Here is a 22,865-nt window from a genome sequence, read left to right on the forward strand (position 1 = left end):
AGTAGATGTGTTTCTGGAACTCTGTTGCTTTTTCTATGATCCAATGGATGTTGGCCATTTGATCTCTGGTTCCACTGCCTTTTCTAAATCCAGTTTGAACATCTGGAAGTTCTCAGTTCACGTACTGTTGAAGCCTGGCTTGGAGGATTTTGAGCATTACTTTGCTAGCCTGTGAGATGAGTGCAATTATGCAGTAGTTTGAGCATTCTTTGGCATTGCTTTTCTTTGGGTGAAAACTGACCTTTTCCAGTCCTGTGGCCACTGCTGAGTTTTCCTAATTTGCTGACATATGGAATGCAACATTTTCACAGCATCGTCTTTAGGATTTGAAACAGCTCAGCTGGAATTCCATCACCTCCATTAGTTTTGTTCATAGCAATGCTTCTTAAGGCCCACTTGACTTCACACTCCAGGATGTCTGGCTCTAGGTGAGTGATCACACCATCATGGTTATCTGGGTAATGAAGATCTTTTTTGTATAGTTCTGGTATTCTTGCCACCTCTTCTTAATATCTTCTGCTTCTGTTAGGTCCATACCGTTTTTGTCCTTTAATTTGCCCATCTTGGCATGAAATGTTCCCTTGGTATCTCTAATTTTATTGAAGATATCTCTAGTCTTTCCCATTCTATTGTTTTCCTCTATTCCTTTGCACTGATCACTTAGGAAGGCTTTCTTATCTCTCCTTACTCTTCTTTGGAACTCTGCATTCAGATCGGTATATCTTCTTTTCTCCTTTGCCTTTCACTTCTCTTCTTTCCTCAGCTATTTGTAAGGACTCCTCAGACAACCAGTTTGCATTTTTGCAATTATTTTCCTTGGGGATGGTGTTGATCACAGCCTCCTGTACAATATTATGAAACCCCGTCCATAGTTCTTCAGGCACTCAGTCTATCAGATCTAATCCCTTGAATCTATTTGTCACTTCTGCTGTATAATTATAAGGGATTTGATTTAGGTCATACCTGAATGGTCTAGTGGTTTTCTTTACTTTCTTCAATTTAAGTCTGAATTTTGCAATAAAGAGTTCATGATCTTTATTGTGCCACAGTCATTTCCTTGTCTTGTTTTTGCTGACTGTATATATCTTCTCCATTTTTGGTTGCAAAGAATATAATCAATCTGATTTTGGTATTGACCATCTGGTGATAGCCATCTGTAGCATCTTCTCTTGTGTTGTTGGAAGAGGGTGTTTGCTATGATCAATGCTTTCTCTTGGCAAAACTCTGTTAGCCTTTACCCTGCTTCATTTTGTACTCCAAGGCCAAACTTGCCTGTTACTCCATGTATGTCTTGACTTCCTACTTTTTCATTCCAGTCCCCTATGATGAAAAGAACATCTGTTTTTTGTTGGTATTTTTAGTTCTAGAAAGTCTTGTCGGTCTTCATAGACCTGTTTGTCTTCAGCTTCTTCAGCATTAATGGTTGGGGCATAGACTTGAATTACTGTGATATTGAATGATTTGCCTTGGAAACGAACAGAGATCATTCTGTAGTTTTTGAGATTGCATCCAAGTATGGCATTTGGACTCTTATTGACTAAGAGGGATACTCCATTTCTTCTAAGGGATTCTTGCCCACAGTAGTAGGCATAATTGATATAAATTATTGGGTTTCTTTTTAACATAATTCCTAAATTTGCCATTATGACTATTTATTTTTGAAAAACTACCTTTTAGATATCAAACCAATGACAGATAATATATATTATCACTAACTTCAGTCGGTTTTGCAAGAAAACAACTTGTGTTTAAAAAATAGTATTAATGCTGTCTATATGTGTGTGTATGAAATCTCAGCATGCAATAAATCATTTTGGCAGCCTTGAGAAAGATTGTTCACTATATACTTCTCTGAAATTTCACTTATAGGAGTATCACTTCTTCAGTGGCTGGGTGACTTCTTAAAACAGACAGATTTTTGTTTGTCTTCCTAAATTAAAGTGTCTGGATTTCTTAGTATAGCCATCTGACATGTAAAAAGCAGCTAGAATCGTTATATTCAATGATTAGGCTACTCTATGAGTAGGAGGCCAGGCTGATTGCTTAAGAGCCCATCTAGTTTGATATAATCTGTAGGAAATTTAAGCACTTTGTTCTGACTTCTGTATCTCCAAAAACATAGTTATAAGCCAGGCAAGTTTTATCATCTGGTCTATTCATAGAGTAGCTCCAATAAGTTTCAGTTATATAAATGCTGACTGGTAAGTCATTCCAAGTTCCTAGAAGGAGTAAATGAACCAGGATTTAAGAATTTAGAAATGTGTTACATAAAAAAGACTCCAGTTAGGTAAATATGACAGTTACCCAAACATGGTTAAATACAGGCATACCTCAGAGATATTGCCGGCTCAGTGCCAGACCACCTCAATAAAATAAATATTACACTAAAGCTAGTCACACAAATTTTTCTGTTCCCCAGGGCATATTAAAGTCATATTTACACTACAATGTAGTCTTAAGTGTGCAATAGTCTTGTGTCTAAAAAATGTACATGCCTTAATTTTAAAATACTTTACTGCTAAAAAATGCAAACCATCATCTGAGCCTTCAACAAGCCATAATCTTCTTGCTAATGGAGGGTCTTGCCTCTATGTTGATGACTGCTGATTGATCAGGGTGGTGGTTGCTGAAGGTTGGGGTGATTGTTGCAATTCCTTAGACTAAGAACAACGAAATTTGCCACATTGATTGACTTTCTTTCAAGGACAGTTTCTCATTGCACATCTCCATCAGAGCTCTTGGATGATCAGGTGCATTGTCAATAGCCATAATATTTTGAAGGGAATCTTTTTTTTTTTTTTTCCTGAGCAGTAGGTCTCAACAGAGGGCTTAAAATATTCACTAAATCATGCAAACAGTTGTGCCGTCTTCCACACTTTGTTGTTCCATTTATAAAGCACAGGCAGATTAGATTTAGCATAATTCTTAAGGGCCCTAGGATTTTCAGAATGGTAAGTGAGCACTGGTTTCAACTTAAAGTCACCAGTTGTTTAAGCCCATAATAAGAGAGTTAGCCTGTCTTTTGAAACTTTGAAGCCAGGTATTGACTTTTCTCTAGCTATGAAAATCCTAGATGGCATCTTCTTCCAACATAAGACTGTTTTCTCTACAATGAAAATCTGTTGTTTCATGTACCTGCCTTCATTAATTTTCTTAGCTAGATGGTCTGGATAACTTGCTGCAACTTCTACATCAGGACTTGCTGCTTCACCTTGCACTTTGATGTTATTAAGATGGTTTCTTTCCTTAAACTTCATGAACCAACCTCTAGTTTCAAACTCTTCCTCTACAGTTTCCTCACCTCTCTCAGCCTTCACAAAATTGAAGTTAAGACCTTGCTCTGAATTAGGCTTTAGCTTAAGGAAATGTGACTGGTTTGATCTTCCATCCAGATCACTGAAACTTTTTCCATATCAGTAATAAGGCTGTTTCACTTGCTTATCATTCATGTGTTCACTGGAGCAGCACTCTTAATTTCCTTCAAAAATGTTTCCTTTGCACTCACAACTTGGCTAATGTTTGGCACAAGAGGCCTAGCTTTCAGCCTATCTCACCTTTCAAAACACACCTTCCTTACTAAGTTTAATCATTTCTAGCTTTTGATTTAAAGTGAGGGGAAAATCACACCTTTCTCAATAAGCTTAATTATTTCTACCTTTTGATTTAAAGTGAGAGACAAGTGACTTTTCTTTTCACTTGAATACTTTGACACCACTGTAGAATTATTGATTAACCTAATCTTAAATTGTTGTGTTTCAGAGAATAGAGAGGCCTAAGAAAAGGGATAGAGACAGAGGAATGACCAGTTGGTCAAGCGATGAGAATACACACAATTATTAAGACTGCCATCTTAATGAGTTCATGGAGTCCCAAAACAATTATATTAGTAACATCAGAAGTCACTGATCACAGATCACCATAGTGAATATAATAATAATTAAAATGTTTGAAATTTTGTGAGAATTAACCAGAATGTGACAGAGACACAAAGTGAGCAAATGCTGCTGGAAAAATAGTACTGATAGATTTGCTTGACTCAGGGTTGCCACAAACCTTCAATTTGTAAAAGATACAATATAATATTTCATTTTCTTACCTATTCAAGTATGTAAGAAAATACATATCCAAGTATGTTTATAAGGAAAATGGGGCTTCCCAGGTGGCACTAGTGGTAAAGAAACTACCTGCCAATGCAGGAGACCTAAGAGACATGGGTTCAATCCCTGGGTTGGGAAGATTCCCTGGAAAGCAACATGGCAACCCACTCCAGTATTCTTACCTGGAGAATCTGGTGGACAGAGGAGCCTGGTGGGTTACAGTCCTTTGGGTCACAAAGAGTCAGACATGACTGAAGCGACTTAGGACAATATTTCATTTGCAGCAACATGGATGGACCTAGAGTATATTTTGCTTAGTAAAATAAGCCAGTCAAAGACAAATAGCATATGGTATCACTTACATGTGGAAGCTAAAAAATAATGCAAATGAATGTGTATGCAAGAAACCTGTGAGTCTGTTTCTGTCACGGAACACAAATTGCTGCTGCTGCTGCTGCTGCTGCTAAGTCACTTCAGTCATGTCCGACTCTGTGCGACCCCATAGACCGCAGCCCACCAGGCTCCCCCGTCCCTGGGATTCTCCAGGCAAGAACACTGGAGTGGGTTGCCATTTCCTTCTCCAATGCATGAAAGTGAAAAGTGAAGGTGAAGTCACTCAGTCATGTCCGACTCTTTGCGACGCCATGGACTGCAGCCTACCAGGCTCCTGCATTCATGGGATTTTCCAGGCAAGAGTACTGGAGTGGGGTGCCATTGCCTTCTCCAGGAACACAAACTAGTGGTTACCAAAGGGGAGAGGGAAGGACAAATGAGGAATTTGGGATTAGTTGTTGTTTACTGTATAGCACAGATATGGAATTATATTCCATGTCTTGTAATAACTTATAATAGCATATAACCTGCAAAAATATCCAAATCACTATGTGTGCACCTAAAACTAAAAATATTTTAAATCAACTATGCTTCAATTAAAAACACAATATCTGTGAAGCACAATAAAATGAAATACAATAAAATGACATATGCCTGCATACACAATTAAAAGTTTAAATCTAAAGCCAATTAATTGTTTATCTTAGCTTGAAACAAGATTTTTAAAAAAAGAAGTTAGATAAATTATTAAAAAAAAAACTTTATGTGAAAATAAATACTAAGATCTTAACCTAGGCCTAACTGCATTTTTAAGCTTTATGGTACATGAACTGCCCTCACATATGATGTCATTTACACATTTTTTCACAATAATGACTGTTGTAACTGAGTTTATCTAAAGAATGAGACCACTTTCTTGATTTCTCCCTTACTTTACAGAAGCTCCTTTAATAAAAATTATATTGCATTTCCTATTCAATGGGTGATTATCCATTTTCCTTCTACTTCATAAGTTAATGTTTTATGAAAAAGATAGACATTTAGGTAAATAGTTGCAAATAAAAATTGTTAAATGTTATACACATTTCATTATTCATTTCAATGTGTGACAGATAATATTTTTAAAATATTTATTAAGTGGCTCTGCTGAAATTGTGGTGTAGAGAAGTCCAAGGAACTTTCAATCCACTGAAGCAACAAATAAGCTCCCAAAAACTGTGAGAATCAACACTTTTGAAACTATTGAATTTAATCAAACACATTGAACATGAACTCAAATGTCCACTAACAGATGCACAAGTAAACAAAGTGTGGTATATACATACAATGCACTATTATTCAGCCTTAAAATGGAAAGAAATCCTATCACACATTACCACATAGATGAACCTTGAGGATACTATGCTAAGTGGAATAAGTGAGTTACAAAAAGACAAATTGCTGTATGATTCCACTTCTACTGTTATTACTGTTCAGTTGCTAAGTTGTATTTGACTCTTCGTGACCCCATGGACTGTAGCATGTCAGGCTTCCCTGTCCTTCACCATCTCCTGGAGTTTGCTCAAACTCATGTCCACTTAGTCAGTGATGCTATCCAATCATCTCATCTTCTGTCATCCCCTTCTCCTCCCGCTCTCAGTCTTTCCCAGCATCAAGGTCTTTTCGAATGAGTCGGCTCTTTGCATCAGGTGGCCAACGTATTGGAGCTTCAGCTTCAGCATCAGTCCTCCCAATGAATATTCAGGGTTGATTTCCTTTAGGATTAACTGGTTTGATCTCCTTCCAGTTCGAGGTACTCTCAAGCATCTTCTTCACTTCACTATGTATTTAAAATAGTTCAATTCATAGAAATATAAGTCAAATGGGAGTTACCAGTAGCTACAGGACAAGGCAAAGGGGAATCGTTATGTAAGAGATACAGAGTTTCAGTTTGGCAAGATAAAAAAGTTCTGAAAATCTATTTCACAAGAATATGAATATATGTAGCCCTGCTGAACTACACAATTACCAATAATTCTGACTGGGACAACCCAGAGGGATGGTATGGGGAGGGAGGAGGGAGGAGGGTTCAGGATGGGGAACACATGTATACCTGTGGTGGATTCATTTTGATATTTGGCAAAACTAATACAATTATGTAAAGTTTAAAAATAAAATTAAATTAAAAAAATAAACTTTATGTTATGTGGCTTTTTTAACCACAATTTTAAAAACATGACACTTGGAGAGTCCATAAAGAAGAAAGAAGTTGATAATTGCTGGTAAGAGCGTGTTGAAACACTTTTATTTACCTGATTATCATCTGCCATTTGCCAGCATGGAGATGTCCATAAGGATGATAGTCTACATACCTGATATGGCTTGCTAGTGCCAGAGGAGCAACATGAACCTTTTGTTCAGAGAAATGTGGCTGTGTATTGTGACCTGTCTGGCAGCTCCCTGAAAGCCGTTCTGAGGCTTCCCTTTGTTTTGCATCCCTCAGAACCTCCTCAAGGTTTTGAGTAGCCTCTGGTGCTATGTCGAAAGCATGTAAAGAAAGGAACAAAGGTTTCTCTGGTGGCTCAGACAGTAAAGAATCTGCCTACAATGTGGGAAGTTCAGTTCAGTTCAGTTCAGTCACTCAGTCGTGTCCGACTCTTTGCGACCCCATGAATCGCAGCACGCCAGGCCTCCCTGTCCATCACCAACTCCCGGAGTTCACTCAGACTCACGTCCATCGAGTCAGTGATGCCATCCAGCCATCTCATCCTCTGTCGTCCCCTTCTCCTCCTGCCCCCAATCCCTCCCAGCATCAGAGTCTTTTCCAATGAGTCAACTCTTCGCATGAGGTGGCCAAAGTACTGGAGTTTCAGCTTTAGCATCATTCCTTCCAAAGAAATCCCAGGGCTGATCTCCTTCAGAATGGACTGGTTGGATCTCCTTGCACTCCAAGGGACTCTCAAGAGTCTTCTCCAACACCACACTTCAAAGACATCAATTCTTCGGCACTCAGCCTTCTTCACAGTCCAACTCTCACATCCATACATAACCACAGGAAAAACCATAGCCTTGACTAGCCGGAACTTTGTTGGCAAAGTAATGTCTCTGCTTTTGAATATGCTATCTAGGTTGGTCATAACTTTCCTTCCAAGGAGTAAGCATCTTTTAATTTCATGGCTGCAGTCACCATCTGCAGTGATTTTGGAGCCCCAAAAAATAAAGTCTGAAACTGTTTCCACTGTTTCCCCATCTATTTGCCATGAAGTGATGGGACCAGATGCCATGATCTTCGTTTTCTGAATGTTGAGCTTTAAGCCAACTTTTTCACTCTCCACTTTCACTTTCATCAAGAGGATTTTAGTTCCTCTTCACTTTCTTCCATAAGGGTGGTGTCATTTGCATATCTCAGGTTATTGATATTTCTCCTGGCAATCTTGATTCCAGCTTGTGCTTCTTCCAGTCCAGCGTTTCTCATGATGTACTCTGCATAGAAGTTAGTTAGGCAGGGTGACAATATACAGCCTTGATGAACTCCTTTTCCTATTTGGAACCAGTCTGTTGTTCCATGTCCAGTTCTAACTGTTGCTTCCTGACCTGCATATAGGTTTCTCAAGAGGCAGGTCAGGTGGTCTGGTATTCCCATCTCTTGAGGAATTTTCCACTGTTTCTTGTGATCCACACAGTCAAAGGCTTTGGCATAGTCAATAAAGCAGAAATAGATGTTTTTCTGGAACTCTCTTGCTTTTTCCATGATCCAGCAGATGTTGGCAATTTGATCTCTGGTTCCACTGCCTTTTCTAAAACCGCTTGAACATCTGGAAGTTCATGGTTCACGTATTGCTGAAGCCTGGCTTGGAGACTTTTGAGCATTACTTTACTAGCATGTGAGATGAGTGCAATTGTGCGGTAGTTTGAGCATTCTTTGGCATTGCCTTTCTTTGGGATTGGAATGAAAACTGACATTTTCCAGTCCTGTGGCCACTGCTGAGTTTTCCAAATTTGCTGGCATATTGAGTGCAGCACTTTCACAGCATCATCTTTCAGGATTTGGAATAGCTCAACTGGAATTCCATCACCTCCACTAGCTTTGTTCATAGTGACGCTTTCTAAGGCCCACTTGACTTCACATTCCAGGATGTCTGGCTCTAGGTGAGTGATCACACCATTGTGATTATCTTCGGAAACCCGAGTTCAATCCCTGGTATGGGAAGATCCCCTAGAGAAAGGAATGGCAACCTGCTCCAGTACTCTTGCCTAGAAAATTCCATGGACAGAGGAGCCTGGTGGGCTACAGTCCATGGGGTTGCAAACAGTTGGACATGACTGAGCAACCAAGCACACGTGTAAAGGTATACAAGTCACCATCTGGAGCAAGGAACAACAGACATGGCAAGAAGCAGACAAACTGAAAAGTCTTGCAAGAAAGAAGCTGGGGAAGGAGAAACATGGAGGAATAAGGGTTTTGAAATGCTTTTGTTTATATTAAGGACTCTCGAAGGACACATGCATACCCAAGAATAGATGCGTAGTTATAAAAGACCTAAGAAGGCCCAAGCTTTAACCTCTGCTCAATCTTAAGCCTCAATATAGGCAGGAAGTAAAACCTAAGGCTGAGTTCTTAATGGCCTGGCTAAGCACTGAAAGCATGCCCCAACTCAGAGTCAGTGCACAAAGAACAGGAGAGGTTTTCTTGCTTATTTGTTTGTGCTTTGTTCCTTTCCTCCTCCTCTTCCTCTTCCTTGTCTTCCTCCTCCTTCTCCTCATCTCCTTCTTCCTCTTCTTCTTCCTTCTTCCTCCCCCTCTCCTCCTTCTCTTTCTTCTACTTGTACTTTCTCTTTTTCTATTGATTCCAGGCTTTTAAGGAAATCTCTGTCAAATTACTAGCTGGCCACTAGGCTGATGGAACAGAGACTTCAGTGACCACACACAGCAAACAATACACTCTTTGCAAAGACAGAAAAATCAGAAAAGTCACTAACAGAAAACTACAATATACAACAGCAGAAAAAAATAAAATAAACCTGAGTAGAATAACCAAAAGAGAACTAGTTGTTTATATTAATATTAGCTTTTAAAAATTAAGATACAAAGAAGGACATTATATATTTATAAAGGGGTCAGGTAAGCAAGAATATTTGACAGTTAAAAACATATACACAGTTAAAAATAAAACCCCAAAATATATGAAACAGAAATTGATAGAATTTAAGGGGAAAATAGATTCTACAATAATATAGTCTTCTATGTCCCACTTTCAATAATGGATAGAATTACAGAAATGATCAGTAAAGAAATAGAAGATTTGAACAATACTATAAACCCAGATGGCTAAGATAGTAAAGTGTCTGCCTGCAATGCGGGAGATGGGTTCAATCCCTGGGTCGGGAAGATTCCCTGGAGAAGGAAATGGCAACCCACTCCAGTACTCTTCCATGGAAAAGTCCATGGACGGAGGAGCCTGGTAGGCTACAGTCCATGGGGTTGCAAAGAGTCAGACACAACTGAGCAACTTCACTCACTATAAACCAACAAAGCATAATATATATATATATATATATATATATATATATATATATAATATATATATATATTATATATATATATATAACAGTGGAGCACACATTCATCTCAAGTGCACATGGATCCAGGATAAATCATATATTAGACAACAAAACAAGCCTCAATAAATGTAAAAAGATTGAAATCATACAAAGTATATTTTCTGAACATGAAAGAATATAACTAGAAATCAGTAACAGAAATAAAACTTGAAAATTCACAAAGGTGTGAAAATTATGAAACAGACACTTAAACAACCACTGGCTCAAAAATAAAACACAAGAGATATTTGAAAGTTAATTTGAGATGAATGAAAAAATGAAAAGCACAATATGTAAAAATCATAGGGTGCAAAACATGCAAGGCTCAAAGAGAAGATGATCATAATTGTCTATAATAAAAAGAAAAGTATCAAATCAATAATTTAACTTCATATATTAAAGAACTATAAATAGAAGAGCAAACTAAATTCAAGGCTAACAGAATAGAGAAAATAATAAAACTTACAGCAAAGATATAAAAATAAAGAATAGAAAAACAATGGAAAGAATCAACAAAGCCAAAATTGGTTCTTTGAAAAGATCAACAGAATTAAGAAACTTTTATGTAGATTGGCTAACAAAAAAAGAAGATAAATATTGCTAAAATCAGAAATAAAAGTGAGTACATTACTACTGAACTTATAGAAATCAGAAGAGTAATAAGAATACTATGAATACCTGAATGTCAACAAATTGTATGTTACCTGCAATGGAAAAATTCTTAGAAATAAACTGAATCAAAAGTGATTCAGTCTGTATAATAGGCTCTAAGTTCATCCACCTCACTAGAACTGACTCAAATGCATTCCTTTTGATAGCTGAGTAATATTCCATTGTCTATATATATCACAACTTCCTTATCCATTCGTCTGCCAATGGAAATCTACGTTGCTTCCATGTCCTAGGATGGAGGGGACACTCATATACCTATGGCTGATTCATATTGATGTATGACAAGAAACATCACAGTATTGTAAAGTAATTATCCTCCAATTAAAATAAATAAATATTTTTGAATGATTCAGGAAGTAGAAAATATGCATAGCTCTGTAATAAATAAGGATATTAAAATAAGTAATAAGTTTTTTCTCAAGTAAGAAAAGCCCGTGACCAGTCTTCACTGGTGAATTCTACCAAATTTTTAAGTAAGAATGGACATTTATCCTTCTCAGAATCTTCGAAAAAATAGGAAATTCTTCCTTCTTCATTTTGTGAAGCCAGCATGACCCTGTACCTAAAGCCAGACAAAAACTACACATGAAAACTACAGACTAATATCCCTATGAATATAAATGCAAACATCTTCCAAAAAAGACTAGCAAACTGAATTTTTATTCAGTTGCTGAGTCATGTCTCTTTGCAACCCCATAAACTGCAGCACGCCAGCCTTCCCTGCCCGTCACTATCTCCTGGAGTTTGCTCAAACTATGTCCATCGAGTTGGTGAGGCCATCCAACCATCTTATCCTCTGTTGCCCCCTTCTCCTCCTGCCCTCAATCTTTCCCAGCATCAGAGGCTTTTCTAGTGAGTCCGCACTTCATTTCAGGTGGCAAAAATATTGGAGCTTCAGTTTCAGCATCAGTCCTTACAATGAATATTCAGGCAAACTAAATACAACAGCAAATTAAGGAGATTAGACACTGTGACCAAATGGAATTTGTATCAGGAATTCAATGGCTGTTCACCATATAAAAATCAAGCACTGTAATACATCATCTTAATAGAATAAAGGAAAAAACCCCAAATGATCATTTCTACTAATGTAGAAAAATATATTTACAATTTTCAACGTGATAAAAACACTCAACAATCTCAGAATAGTAAAGAACTTCCTCAACCTGATCAAAGTCTTCTAAGAAAAATACACACCTAATATATATCTGATGAAAGACTGAACTCTTTTCCCCTGAGATCAGAAGCCAGATGATAATGTCTGCTTTCACCAGTTCTTTGAAATAATATGTTGGAAGTTATAGCCTGTCTTGTTAAGTACGTAGCAATATCTCATTGTGGTTTTAACTTGTATTTTTCCAATGTTTAAATATATTGAATATATTTTTATGTGCTTGTTTTGTACCTGTATATTCTGTTTGGTAAAATGTCTATTCATATCTTTGGCCTACTTTCTAGCTTCTATTTACTCTTGAGTTTTCAGAGTTCACTAATATAATCTAAACACTAGTCCTTCGTTGGATGTGTACTGTGCAAATATTTGTCCAGTTTGTAGCTTTACTTTTCATCCTCTTCACGTGGACCTTCGAGAGCAAAATCTTTCAATTTAAATGATGTCTAATTGATCCATTTTTTTCCTTTTTTTCACTGTGTTGTTAATTTAAGAACTAAGAACACTGCTTAGCCTTATTTTTCAAAGATTTTTCCTTATGCTTTATCTTTTTCCAGAGATTTTGTAGTTTTAGGTTTTACATTTAAAGCTGTGCTCCATTTTGGGTTAAGCTTTTTAATAAAGTATGATGTTTAGGTGACAGTTTACTTATTTTGCTTCATGCTACTTGCTGAAAAGTGGATTGTTTTGCAACTTTGTAAAAAATCACTTGGGTATAGTTGTATGAGTCTATTTCTGGGTTGTCAATTCTGTTACCTTGAACTTTGTATCTATGTCCCCACTGTGAAGAAGGCTGAGCCCCGAAGAATTGATGCTTTTGAACTGTGGTGTTGGAGAAGACTCTTGAGAGTCCCTTGGAGTGCAAGGAGATCCAACCAGTCCATTCTGAAGGAGATCAGCCCTGAGTGTTCTTTGGAAGGAATGATGCTAGAGCTGAAACTCCAGTACTTTGGCCACCTCATGCGAAGAGTTGACTCATTGGAAAAGACTCTGATGCTGTGAGGGATTGGGGGCAGGAGGAGAAGGGGACGACAGAGCATGAGATGGCTGGATGGCATCACTGACTCGATGGACGTGAGTCTGAGTGAACTCCGGGAGTTGGTGATGGACAGGGAGGCCTGGTGTGCTGCGATTCATGGGGTCGCAAAGAGTCGGACACGACTGAGCGACTGATCTAATCTGATCTGATACTTTCAATTTTGGTTTCTGCATGTCCATGGTCATCATCTAAAAATACAATTAATTTTTGTATGTTAGTCCTTTATCCTGTGACCTTATTGAACTAATATTTGTTCTGAGCAGATTTCATATGGCTCTACAATTCCTTTGTGTAAATATGTGGTAACAATGATTATCAGTTCAGTTCAGCTCAGTCACTCAGTTGTGTCTGACTCTTTGCGACCCCATGGACTGCAGCACGCCAGGCTTCCTGTCCATCACCAACTCCCAGAGTTTACTCAAACTCGTGTCCATTGAGTTGGTGATGCCATCCAACCATCTCATTCTCTGTCATCCCCTTCTCCTTCCACCTTCAATCTTTCCCAGCATCAGGGTCTTTTCAAATGAGTCAGTTCTTCACATAAGGTGGCCAAAGTATAGGAGTTTCAACTTCAGCATCAGTCCTTACAGTGAATATACAGGACCGATTTCCTTTAAGATGCACTGGTTGAATCTCCTTGCAGTCCAAGGGACTCTCAAGAGTCTTCTCCAACACCACAGTTCAAAAGCATCAATTCTTTGGTGCTCAGCTTTCTCTATAGTCCAACTCTCACATCCATACATGACCACTGGGTAAACCATTGCTTTACCTTGATGGACCTTTGTTGACAAAGTAATGTCTCTGCTTTTTAATATGCTGTCTAAGTTGGTCACAACTTTTCTTTTAAGGAGTAAGCATCTTTTAATTACATGGTTGCAGCCACCATCTGCAGTGATTTTGGAGCCCCCAAAATAAAGTTTGTCACTGTTTCCACTGTTTCCCCATCTATTTGCCATGAAGTGATGGGACCAGATGCCATGATCTTTGTTTTCTGAATGTTGAGTTTGAAGCCAACTTTTTCACTCTCCTCTTTCACTTTCATCAAGAGGTTCTTTAGTTCTTCTTCACTTTCTTCCATAAGGGTGGTGTCATCTGCATATCTGAGGTTATTGATATTCTTCCAGGCAATCTTGATTCCAACTTGTGTTTCCTCCAGCCCAGAGTTTCTCATGATGTACTCTGCATATAGGTTAAATAAGCAGGGTGACAATATACAGCCTTGGTGTACTCCTTTCCTGATTTGGAAACAGTCTGTTTTTCCATGTCCAGTTCTAACTGTTGCTTCCTGACCTGCATACAGATTTTTCAAGAGGTAGGTCAGGTGGTCTGGTATTCCCATATCTTGAAGAATTTTCCACAGTTTTTTGTGATCCACATAGTCAAAGGCTTTGGCATAGTCAATAAAGCAGAAGTAGATGTTTTTCTGGAACTCTTTTGCTTTTTCCATGGTCCAGTGGATGTTGGCTTTTTGATCTCTGGTTACCCTGCCTTTTCTAAATCCAGCTTGACCATCTGGAAGTTCATGGTTCACGTAATGTTGAAGCCTCTCTTGGAGAATTTTGAGCATTACTTTGCTAGCATGTGAGATGAGTGCAATTGTGCAGTAGTTTGAGCATTGCTTTTCTTTGGGATTGGAATGAAAACTGACCTTTTCCAGTCCTGTGGCCACTGCTGGGTTTTCCAAATTTGCTAGCATATTGAGTGTAGCACTTTCACAGCATCATCTTTTAAGATTTGAAATAATCAGTTGGAATTCCATCATCTCCACTAGCTTTGCTCGCAGTGATGCTCCTTAAGGCCCACCTGACTTCACACTCCAGGATGTCTGGCTCTAGGTGAGTGATCACACCATCGTGATTATCTGGGTCATGAAGATCTTTTTTGTATAGTTCTTCTGTGTATTCTTGCCACCTCTTCTTAATACCTTCTGCTTCTGTTAGGTCCATACCATTCTGTCCTTTATTGTGCCCATCTTTGCATGAAACGTTCCCTTGATATCTCTAATTTTCTTGAAGATATCTCTAGTCTTTCCCATTCTATTGTTTTCCTCTATTTCTTTCCACTGATCACTAAGGAAAGCTTTCTTATCTCTCCTTGCTATTCTTTGGAACTCAGCATTCAAATGGGTGTATCTTTCCTTTTCTCCTTTGTTTTTCATTTCTCTTCTTTTCACAGCTATTTGTAAGACCTCCTCTGACAACCATTTTGCTTTTTAGCATTTCTTTTTCTTGGTGACGGTCTTAATCCCTGTCTCCTGTATAATGTCATGGACCTCCGTCCATAGTTCTTCAGGAACTCTTTCTATCAGATCTAATCCCTTGAAACTATTTGTCACTTCCACTGTATAATCATAAAGGATTTGACTTAGGTCGTACCTGAATGGTCTAGTGGTTTTTCCCTACTTTCTTCAATTTAAGTGAGTTAGATAATAAGGAGTTTATGATCTATTATGACATAGAATAAAAATGTACACTCTGAAAGAGCCTAGAAACTATGTCACTAAACAAAACTCACATGCACTATGTATCGTCATATGAGAAACATGGAGTAGAAATGGAAATTAAGAAGACGTAAATATACTTAATAACAAAGACATGCACTTCAGGTAAGAACTTGTCATTGAGGCTGCCAATAACTCTAAATTTCTAATCTTAGAAGATAACAGTGTTTCAAATGACACCTCTAATAGAGGAGTCAGAATTCAGTATTCATGAGTAGATCTTTCCTAACCAACCACAGATGTTTAAATAATATGGTTCCATATTGACTTTTTTTTCATATTTCCTTCTTAAAAGGACATTTCTTTCATTGAATTTACAATTTGGCTTTATCATCTAAACAGGTCACATAAATGATTGGCAGTACTGAAGCTAAGACTTTGTCCGTGTCCCCTCTTTTCATCAAGTACCACTCAGTTGTTGCTATGGTCCTTGGCAACATCATGTACTGTGCTATGGGAACATAATTTTCCATGGCATAATTGCTTTAAAAATCTGGAATTTGCTTCTGTATTCTACTTATACTTATTATGAGCTTGAATGTCAGCTTCAGGACCAGCTTCAAAGGAATTTTTGCTCTTTTATTTCTGCTTAATATCTAATGCTCTGAGCAGTGCCTGGCACATAAGAGGTACCCTCAAAATATTTGTTAAATGAAGGAAATGGAAATCATGTCTCTTGAGATCTGCTCTTTATTTGTACTTTTTTCAAAAAGTGAAGCTCCTGAGAAACCTGTCATTCAACTCCTGTGATTTCTGAGGCTTAAAAATACTTTACCAACAGAAAGGTATTAACCAAAAGGTACAAACAGTTATGCAAGATGAATAAGTCCTAGAGGTCTACCATAGAGCATAGTTCCTGTAGCTAATAATACATTTAATACTGAAAATTTTGCTAAGAGGCTAGATCATATGTTAAGTATTTTTATCACAAAATGATAGTAATAAAGAAGACAGGAAAAAACTTTTGGAGGTGATGGATATATTTATAACAGATAGTGGCCATGTTTTCATGGCTGTATACTTACCTCCATATTCAAAGTTGTATAGGTGGAAAATGTAAAGCTTTTTATGTAAATTGTATCTCAATAGAGTGATTTTAAAAAAAAGCACTATACTCATTCCAATGAGATATATCGGAGGATGGAGCTTTTGACATAAGCCCAGCATTATCCAAGCATCGGGAACACCTTTGGCAAAAGTTAAATAGAAAGTAAAATATGATGGAAGAGTGTAAGATCTTAGTGCATGCATACTAAGTCATTTCAGCCGTGTACAACTCTTTGTGACCCTATGGACTATAGCCTGCCAGGCTCCTCTGTCCGTGGGATTCTCCAGGCAAGAATACTGGAGTGGGTTGCATGCCCTCCTCCAGGGGATCTTCCTGATCCAGGGCTTGAACCTGTATCTCTTCCATCTCCTGTGTTGGTAGATGTGTTCTTTACCACTAGCACCACCTGGGAAGCTCCCCAAATCCTTGGATTTTAATTTAATTTGACACAGGAGCAAATTAATTTTTATTAAATTTTTTGGAGTTTATTTATGGGAAATTCATAAAGGAAAAGGAGAGGGTTTTTTGTTTGTTTTCAAATTCAGGGCATCTCTACATTCTGGTCATTTTATTATTGGTCTATCTAAATGTGATCTAATATTAGAACTTCTGATGAACTTTATTACAACATAGGTGGATGTAAGGAAGGATGAGAAATAGGAGAGCAAAACTAGAACTACAGAGAAAGACTATCTTTGTAAATGAATAATTTACTGCTATAGGTGTGGGAAATCTTGCTAATGAGAGCATGGTAGCCAGGTGGCTAGACAAAATCCAGAATGAATCCATGGTACTACTAACTATAGCACCAGGAGCACAGGGCTCAATCAGCAATTATTAATAAAAAGTTTTCATATGCTGAGTGAAAAGACAACTCTAATAAAATCTGGTGATGGGATATGCAGCTACACACTTGACTTATCATAAGTTTAATTAATGATTAAGATATGTGAGTTAGAAGAGCAAAGACCTTATGAAACATTGGAATGAAGGTGGATTAAAGGTCCTCCATTTCCCTGGCTACTTGTTTCCACATTGAAAGATTTCACAATTGCACTCCTGATCTCTCTCCCTAAGCTTCCCTCCCTTGGGGAGGATGATTGATGAGCTTGGGAGAAGAAATTGAGTTCCTAGGTCAGTCTTGTCTTCTGTCTTTGGATCTTACTGTCTACAATGAGGATTCAGTCTGGCTTTCTTTATGCTGTAAGTTAAAATGGACTTGTTCTGTGGTGCTAGGAGTTGAGGAAGGCAGCAATTTTCTAGCAGTAACAGAGACTGGGTCACTAAATTTGTCTAGCTCAATGGGGGAATTATTTGCAAACACTTAGGTTAAGTCTCAGGAATAAAGCTAACATTTTGATGTTCACCTCACTGTGTAGACTTCCCTTGTGGCTCAGCTGGTAAAGAATCTGCCTGCAATGTGGGAGACCTGGGTTCTATCCCTGAGTTGGGGAGATCCCCTGGAAAAGGGAAAGGCTACCCACTCCAGTATTCTGGCCTAGAGAATTCCAAAGACTGTATAGTCCATGGGGTTACAAAGAATCAGGCATAAATGAGCGACTTTCATTTTGACTATTCTCTGTCACCCAAGTCTTATTTTTTTATTGATTCTAATTAGGAAACATTTAAAAAGTGCTTAACACATCTGCTGTATTAACCTCAAAAAGAAGAATAAAGCCGTTCAAATCTCATGAGTTTTCCAGGATGACTTAATATAAATATAAATAATCGGGATGGCTTAATATAAATATAAATAATTAGCAGGAAGATAAAAGTGGTAATATTTTTTGTGGACTCTTCCATTTCAGGAACTTTGGAAGATATTTCAAGCTTCAAATTTAAAAATCATTGTACTAGACACTGAGAATACATTTTTTTTTTCTGTGAGATTGTTCTTGAAAGACCTTTGTCACTTCTGTTCCTGGGTGAGCAATATAGAACTCGGGCTACAGTCTGAGATACTTCTAATCCCAGAATATTTTTCAAAAGCAATTGTCTTCAGATGTATTTATATATCATCTTTATATAAACCTGTCTTTGTGTTAAAAGAGAAAATTCAATTATATTTGGAATTTTAGGATAAAAGGAAATATTATACTAAATGAGAAGTTTAAAAAAATCCTCCCTTGAAATTGAGAAGTTTGGGGTAAGTTATTGGCACAAATGGTATGCAATGAGAAGGCATTCTGTTTATCCAGATTGAGAGTCCAGCAGATACGTATGCAATTGAACTACTTAGCAGAGTAAAATGTACATTTAAAAAAACAACAACAACAAGGGACAGTTTTGTGTGCACACTTGTGAGAAACAGAATTCTTTCATTGTATTATTGGAGCTTCCCTGGTGGCTCAGAAAGTAAAGAATCTGACTGCAGTGCAGGAGACACAAGAGACCCGGGTTCAGTCCCTGGGTCAGGAGTAAATGGCAATGGCAACCCACTCCAGTATTCTTGCCTGAAAAATCCCATGGACAGAGGAGCCTGGTGGGCTACAGTCCATGGAATCACAAAGAGTCAGACACGACTGAGCAAATAACACTTTCACTTTTCTTTCATGTATATAGGGCTTATTCATTGAACAATAGAGTATATTTTATGCATCTTTACTTTTTGGTGCTTCTGGCATCCAAAGCAAGAGTTGGCTATTGACTTCTGGACTGATCAACATTTATATTTAGTCCACCGAAGAACAGGGAGTTGTTTTGTAAGCTATGCTTGTGCTTGCGAGGTGAACATAGTGGTAGAAACATATGGAAACGGGAATGTTGATTCTGATTTCAGGTAATACAAAATGAAAACATGCCACCCATCTCTGCCACTGAATACAGCTACAGCTGGGAAAGAATGAGTGGAGAAGCTGAGGACTTTGAAATATAAATAGCAGCGGGCAAGTTGAGAAAGGACAACCAAATTCAAAATATCAGGGAACTGACAGTGAGTTTAACATATTTTTTACTTCTTGTACTCTCTGTCTTGAATGTAATACACTCTGAAAGTGAGTACTGTGGTGTAGAAAGTGAGAGTTTAGAGAGATTAAAATAGTTGGATGAAAAATGTCTAACATTCATTGAGATTACCGATATAGCCTTTCCTTCCTTTCTTTGAAATACACCTCTCATTGTTAGCACCTCTCATTGCTAAGTTGTGTCCAACTTTCTTGCAAACACATGGACTGCGGGCTCCTCTGTCCATGGGATTTCCCAGGCAAGAATACTGGAGTGGGTTGCCACGCCTTCCTCCAGAGGATCTTCCCAACCCAGGGATCGAACCTGTGTGTCCTGCATTGCAGTCAGATTCTTTACCATCCGAGACACCTGGGAAGCCCACATTTCACATTACATACATTTTTTTTCAAAATGCATCATTAAATTAAATACAAAATCTGAAACTGTAAAGCATCTGAAATAAAATATAGGGAAAAAATTTTATGACCTTCAGGGAGGCAAAGACGTCTTAGATATGACACCAAAAACATGATCCATGACAACTTGACATTATCAAAATTAAAGCTATTCTCCTTGAAAAACACTGTTAAGAGAGTGAAAAAAAATAAGCTACAGAGAGAAAATATTTTCATACCACACCTGATAAAGGACATGTATCCAGAATACACACACACACACACACAAACTCAGAACTCAGGAAGCAAATAAACAAACCAACATAAAATCACAAAACTCAATAATATGATAATAAACATTAAACATCAGATGGGAAAAGAATTTTAACAGACATTTTGTTAAAGAATATATAGGAATCACAAATTAGTACATCAAAAGATGTTTAACACTATTAATTATCAGGAAAATTCAAATTAAAACCACAATGTGTTAGCATCACACACATTTTAGAATGAATAAAATTAAAAATATTAACCACACTAAGTACTGGATGGGATGTACAGAAGTATTGAATGGGATGTAGAAAGACTGGAACTGTCATACACTACTGGTGGGAATATGAAATGTCACAGACACATTAAAAAACAGTTTGGTAGACCACAAGTAACAAATGTCTCTGAGAATGTAGAGAAAAGAGAGCACTGACTCACTGTTGATAGGAATGTAAATTGGTATAGCCACTGTGGAGAACAATATGGAGGTTCCTTAAAAAACTAAACATAGAACCACCAAATGACCCAGCAATTCTACTCCTCTGTATATATCTGAAAAAAAAAACATTAATTCAAAAAGATACATGCATCCCCAGTGTTCATAGCAGCATCTTTATTATTGTCAAGATATGGAAACAATCTAAGTGTCCATCAAAAGATGAATGGATAAATAAAATTATATATATATATACATATACATATATATGTATATATATAATTGAATACTATTCAGCCATAAAAAGAATGAAATTTTGCCATTTGTAACAATGTGGATTGACTTGGAGAGTTTTATGCTAAAGTGTAATAATTCAGACACACAGAGAGAAATACCATGTAATATCATGTGTGGAATCTAAAAAGTAAAACAAGTTAGTGAATGTAACAAAAAGCAAATGGATATCTGTTCACAGATGTAGAGAACAAAGCAGTGGTTATCAGTGGGGAAGGAAAGGGTAAGGGACAAGATAGGGGTGGAGGATTAAGAGGTACAAACTGTTATATATAAAATAAATAAACTACAAGGATATATTATACATCACAGATAATATAGCAAATATTTAATAATAAATATAAATGCAGTATAATCTATGAAAATATTGAATCACTATGCTGTACATCTGTAACTTACATAATGTTGTACATCAACTATATATTGATAAAAATAAAGAGGAAGAAAGAATTCTAAGGGATTGATGCTATGGAAAATGTTTGTCAGCTGGCTTTATGGTCTTCTGTGCCAGCTGAGTGGTGAATGGGGCATTTGCTTCTTACCTCCCATTTTTTGTTATTCCTCTATTGCTGTTGTGGTCAGTCACGTCTGATTCATTGTGAACCCATGAACTGTAGCCCACCAGGCTCCTCTGTCCATGGAATTTTCCAGGCAAGAATATTGGAGTGTGTTGCCATGCCCTCCTCCAGGGGATCTTCCTGACCCAGGGATCAAACCCACTTCTCTTGCATCTCCTGCATTAGTGGGCAGGTGGGTCCTTTATCACTAGTATCACCAGAGACATCTATATGAAATGAATGGTTATGTATAAATACAAATGTTATGTTTTTGTGGTAGGTGTTTTTTGTATTTTTTAATATTTTTCTTTTCCTTTGATTTCAACCTCTCTCAAAGGCTTCTAATTGGCCTCTTTCTGATCACAGGGTTATAAATAAACATGACTGCTTGGAAAAAAAAAACAGGTTGGCCATTTCTTTAATAATTAAACACGTGCCTATCATATTATCTAGACATTTCACTCTTAGATATTTCCCAAGAGAAATGAAACAGTACATCCATAGAAGATATGCGCATGAATGTTCATAGCAATTTAATTTGAATTAGTAAAAAATACTGTAAACAGGAACATTTCGAATGTCCACTGAGAAGTAAATAAATATAGCACCACTATTCACAATAACCAAGACAAGGAAACAACCTAATTGTCCATCAACAGATGAATAGATAAAGAAGATGTGTTACATATATACAATGGAATACTACTTGGCCATAAAAATAATGCCATTTACAGAAACATGGATGTAACTAGAGACTATCACACTAAGTGAAGTAAGTCAGAAAGAGAAAAACAAATACCATATGATATCACTTATATGTGGATTCTAAAATATGACACAAATGAAGAAATGAACTTATCTATGAAACAGAATTGGGATATAGAGAACAGACTGGTATTGCCAAGGAGGAGGGTGGTGGGAGAGGGGTGGAATGAAACGCTGGGATTATCAGATGCAAACTATTATACATAGAATTGATAAAGAACAAATTCCTACTGTGTATCACAGGGAACTATATTCAATATCCTGTGATAGACCATAATGGAAAATAATATTTTTTAAAATTAATGTATATAGGTATATATCTGAATCACTTTGCTGCACAGCAGTAGTTAACACAACACTGTAAATCAACTATACTTCAATTTTAAAAATAAACTACAAACTGTAATATATCGATACCTATCCCTTTACCTCAGCTTCCCCAGTGGCTCAGCAGTAAAGATTCCAACTGCAATACAGGAGATGCACCTAGACTCAGGTTAGATCCCTGGGTCAAGAAGATCCCTTGGGGGAGCTCATGGCAACCCACTGCAGTATTCTTGCCTGGAGACTCCCATGGACAGAGGAGTCTAGCGGGCTATAGTCCATAGGGTCACAAAGAGTCGGACCCGACTGAAGCGACTGAGCATGCACACACACCTACATCTATACCTACAGCTACATCTCTATACCTATCTATCCAGATATCTATAGAAATATATCAGTAATAGAAATGAGTTAGTAATATATGCTACAATATACATGA

General features: G+C 37.4%; 1 protein-coding gene across 16 annotated transcripts in view; it reads left to right on the plus strand.

Moving 5' to 3' along the window:
- PWWP3B (PWWP domain containing 3B) overlaps window positions 1–21,739 on the plus strand; it is a 65,670-nt gene extending 43,931 nt beyond the window's left edge. For 9 of the 16 annotated variants that reach the window (XR_015158430.1, XR_015158426.1, XR_015158429.1 and 6 more), the window contains one exon: window positions 19,219–20,043. The gene's annotated coding sequence lies outside the window, so the exon portion shown is untranslated. Of the gene's footprint in view, window positions 1–19,218 lie in introns of all 16 variants that reach the window. The other 7 variants (XR_015158419.1, XR_015158422.1, XR_015158421.1 and 4 more) reach the window with 3 other exon arrangements.
- Window positions 21,740–22,865: the final 1,126 nt, after the last annotated feature.

The sequence above is a fragment of the Bos grunniens genome, chromosome X (genome assembly GCF_055505025.1).
Source record: "Bos grunniens cultivar Pamir isolate PY7600 chromosome X, Bosgru_T2T1.0, whole genome shotgun sequence".
In the NCBI taxonomy this organism is placed as follows: Eukaryota; Metazoa; Chordata; class Mammalia; order Artiodactyla; family Bovidae; genus Bos; species Bos grunniens.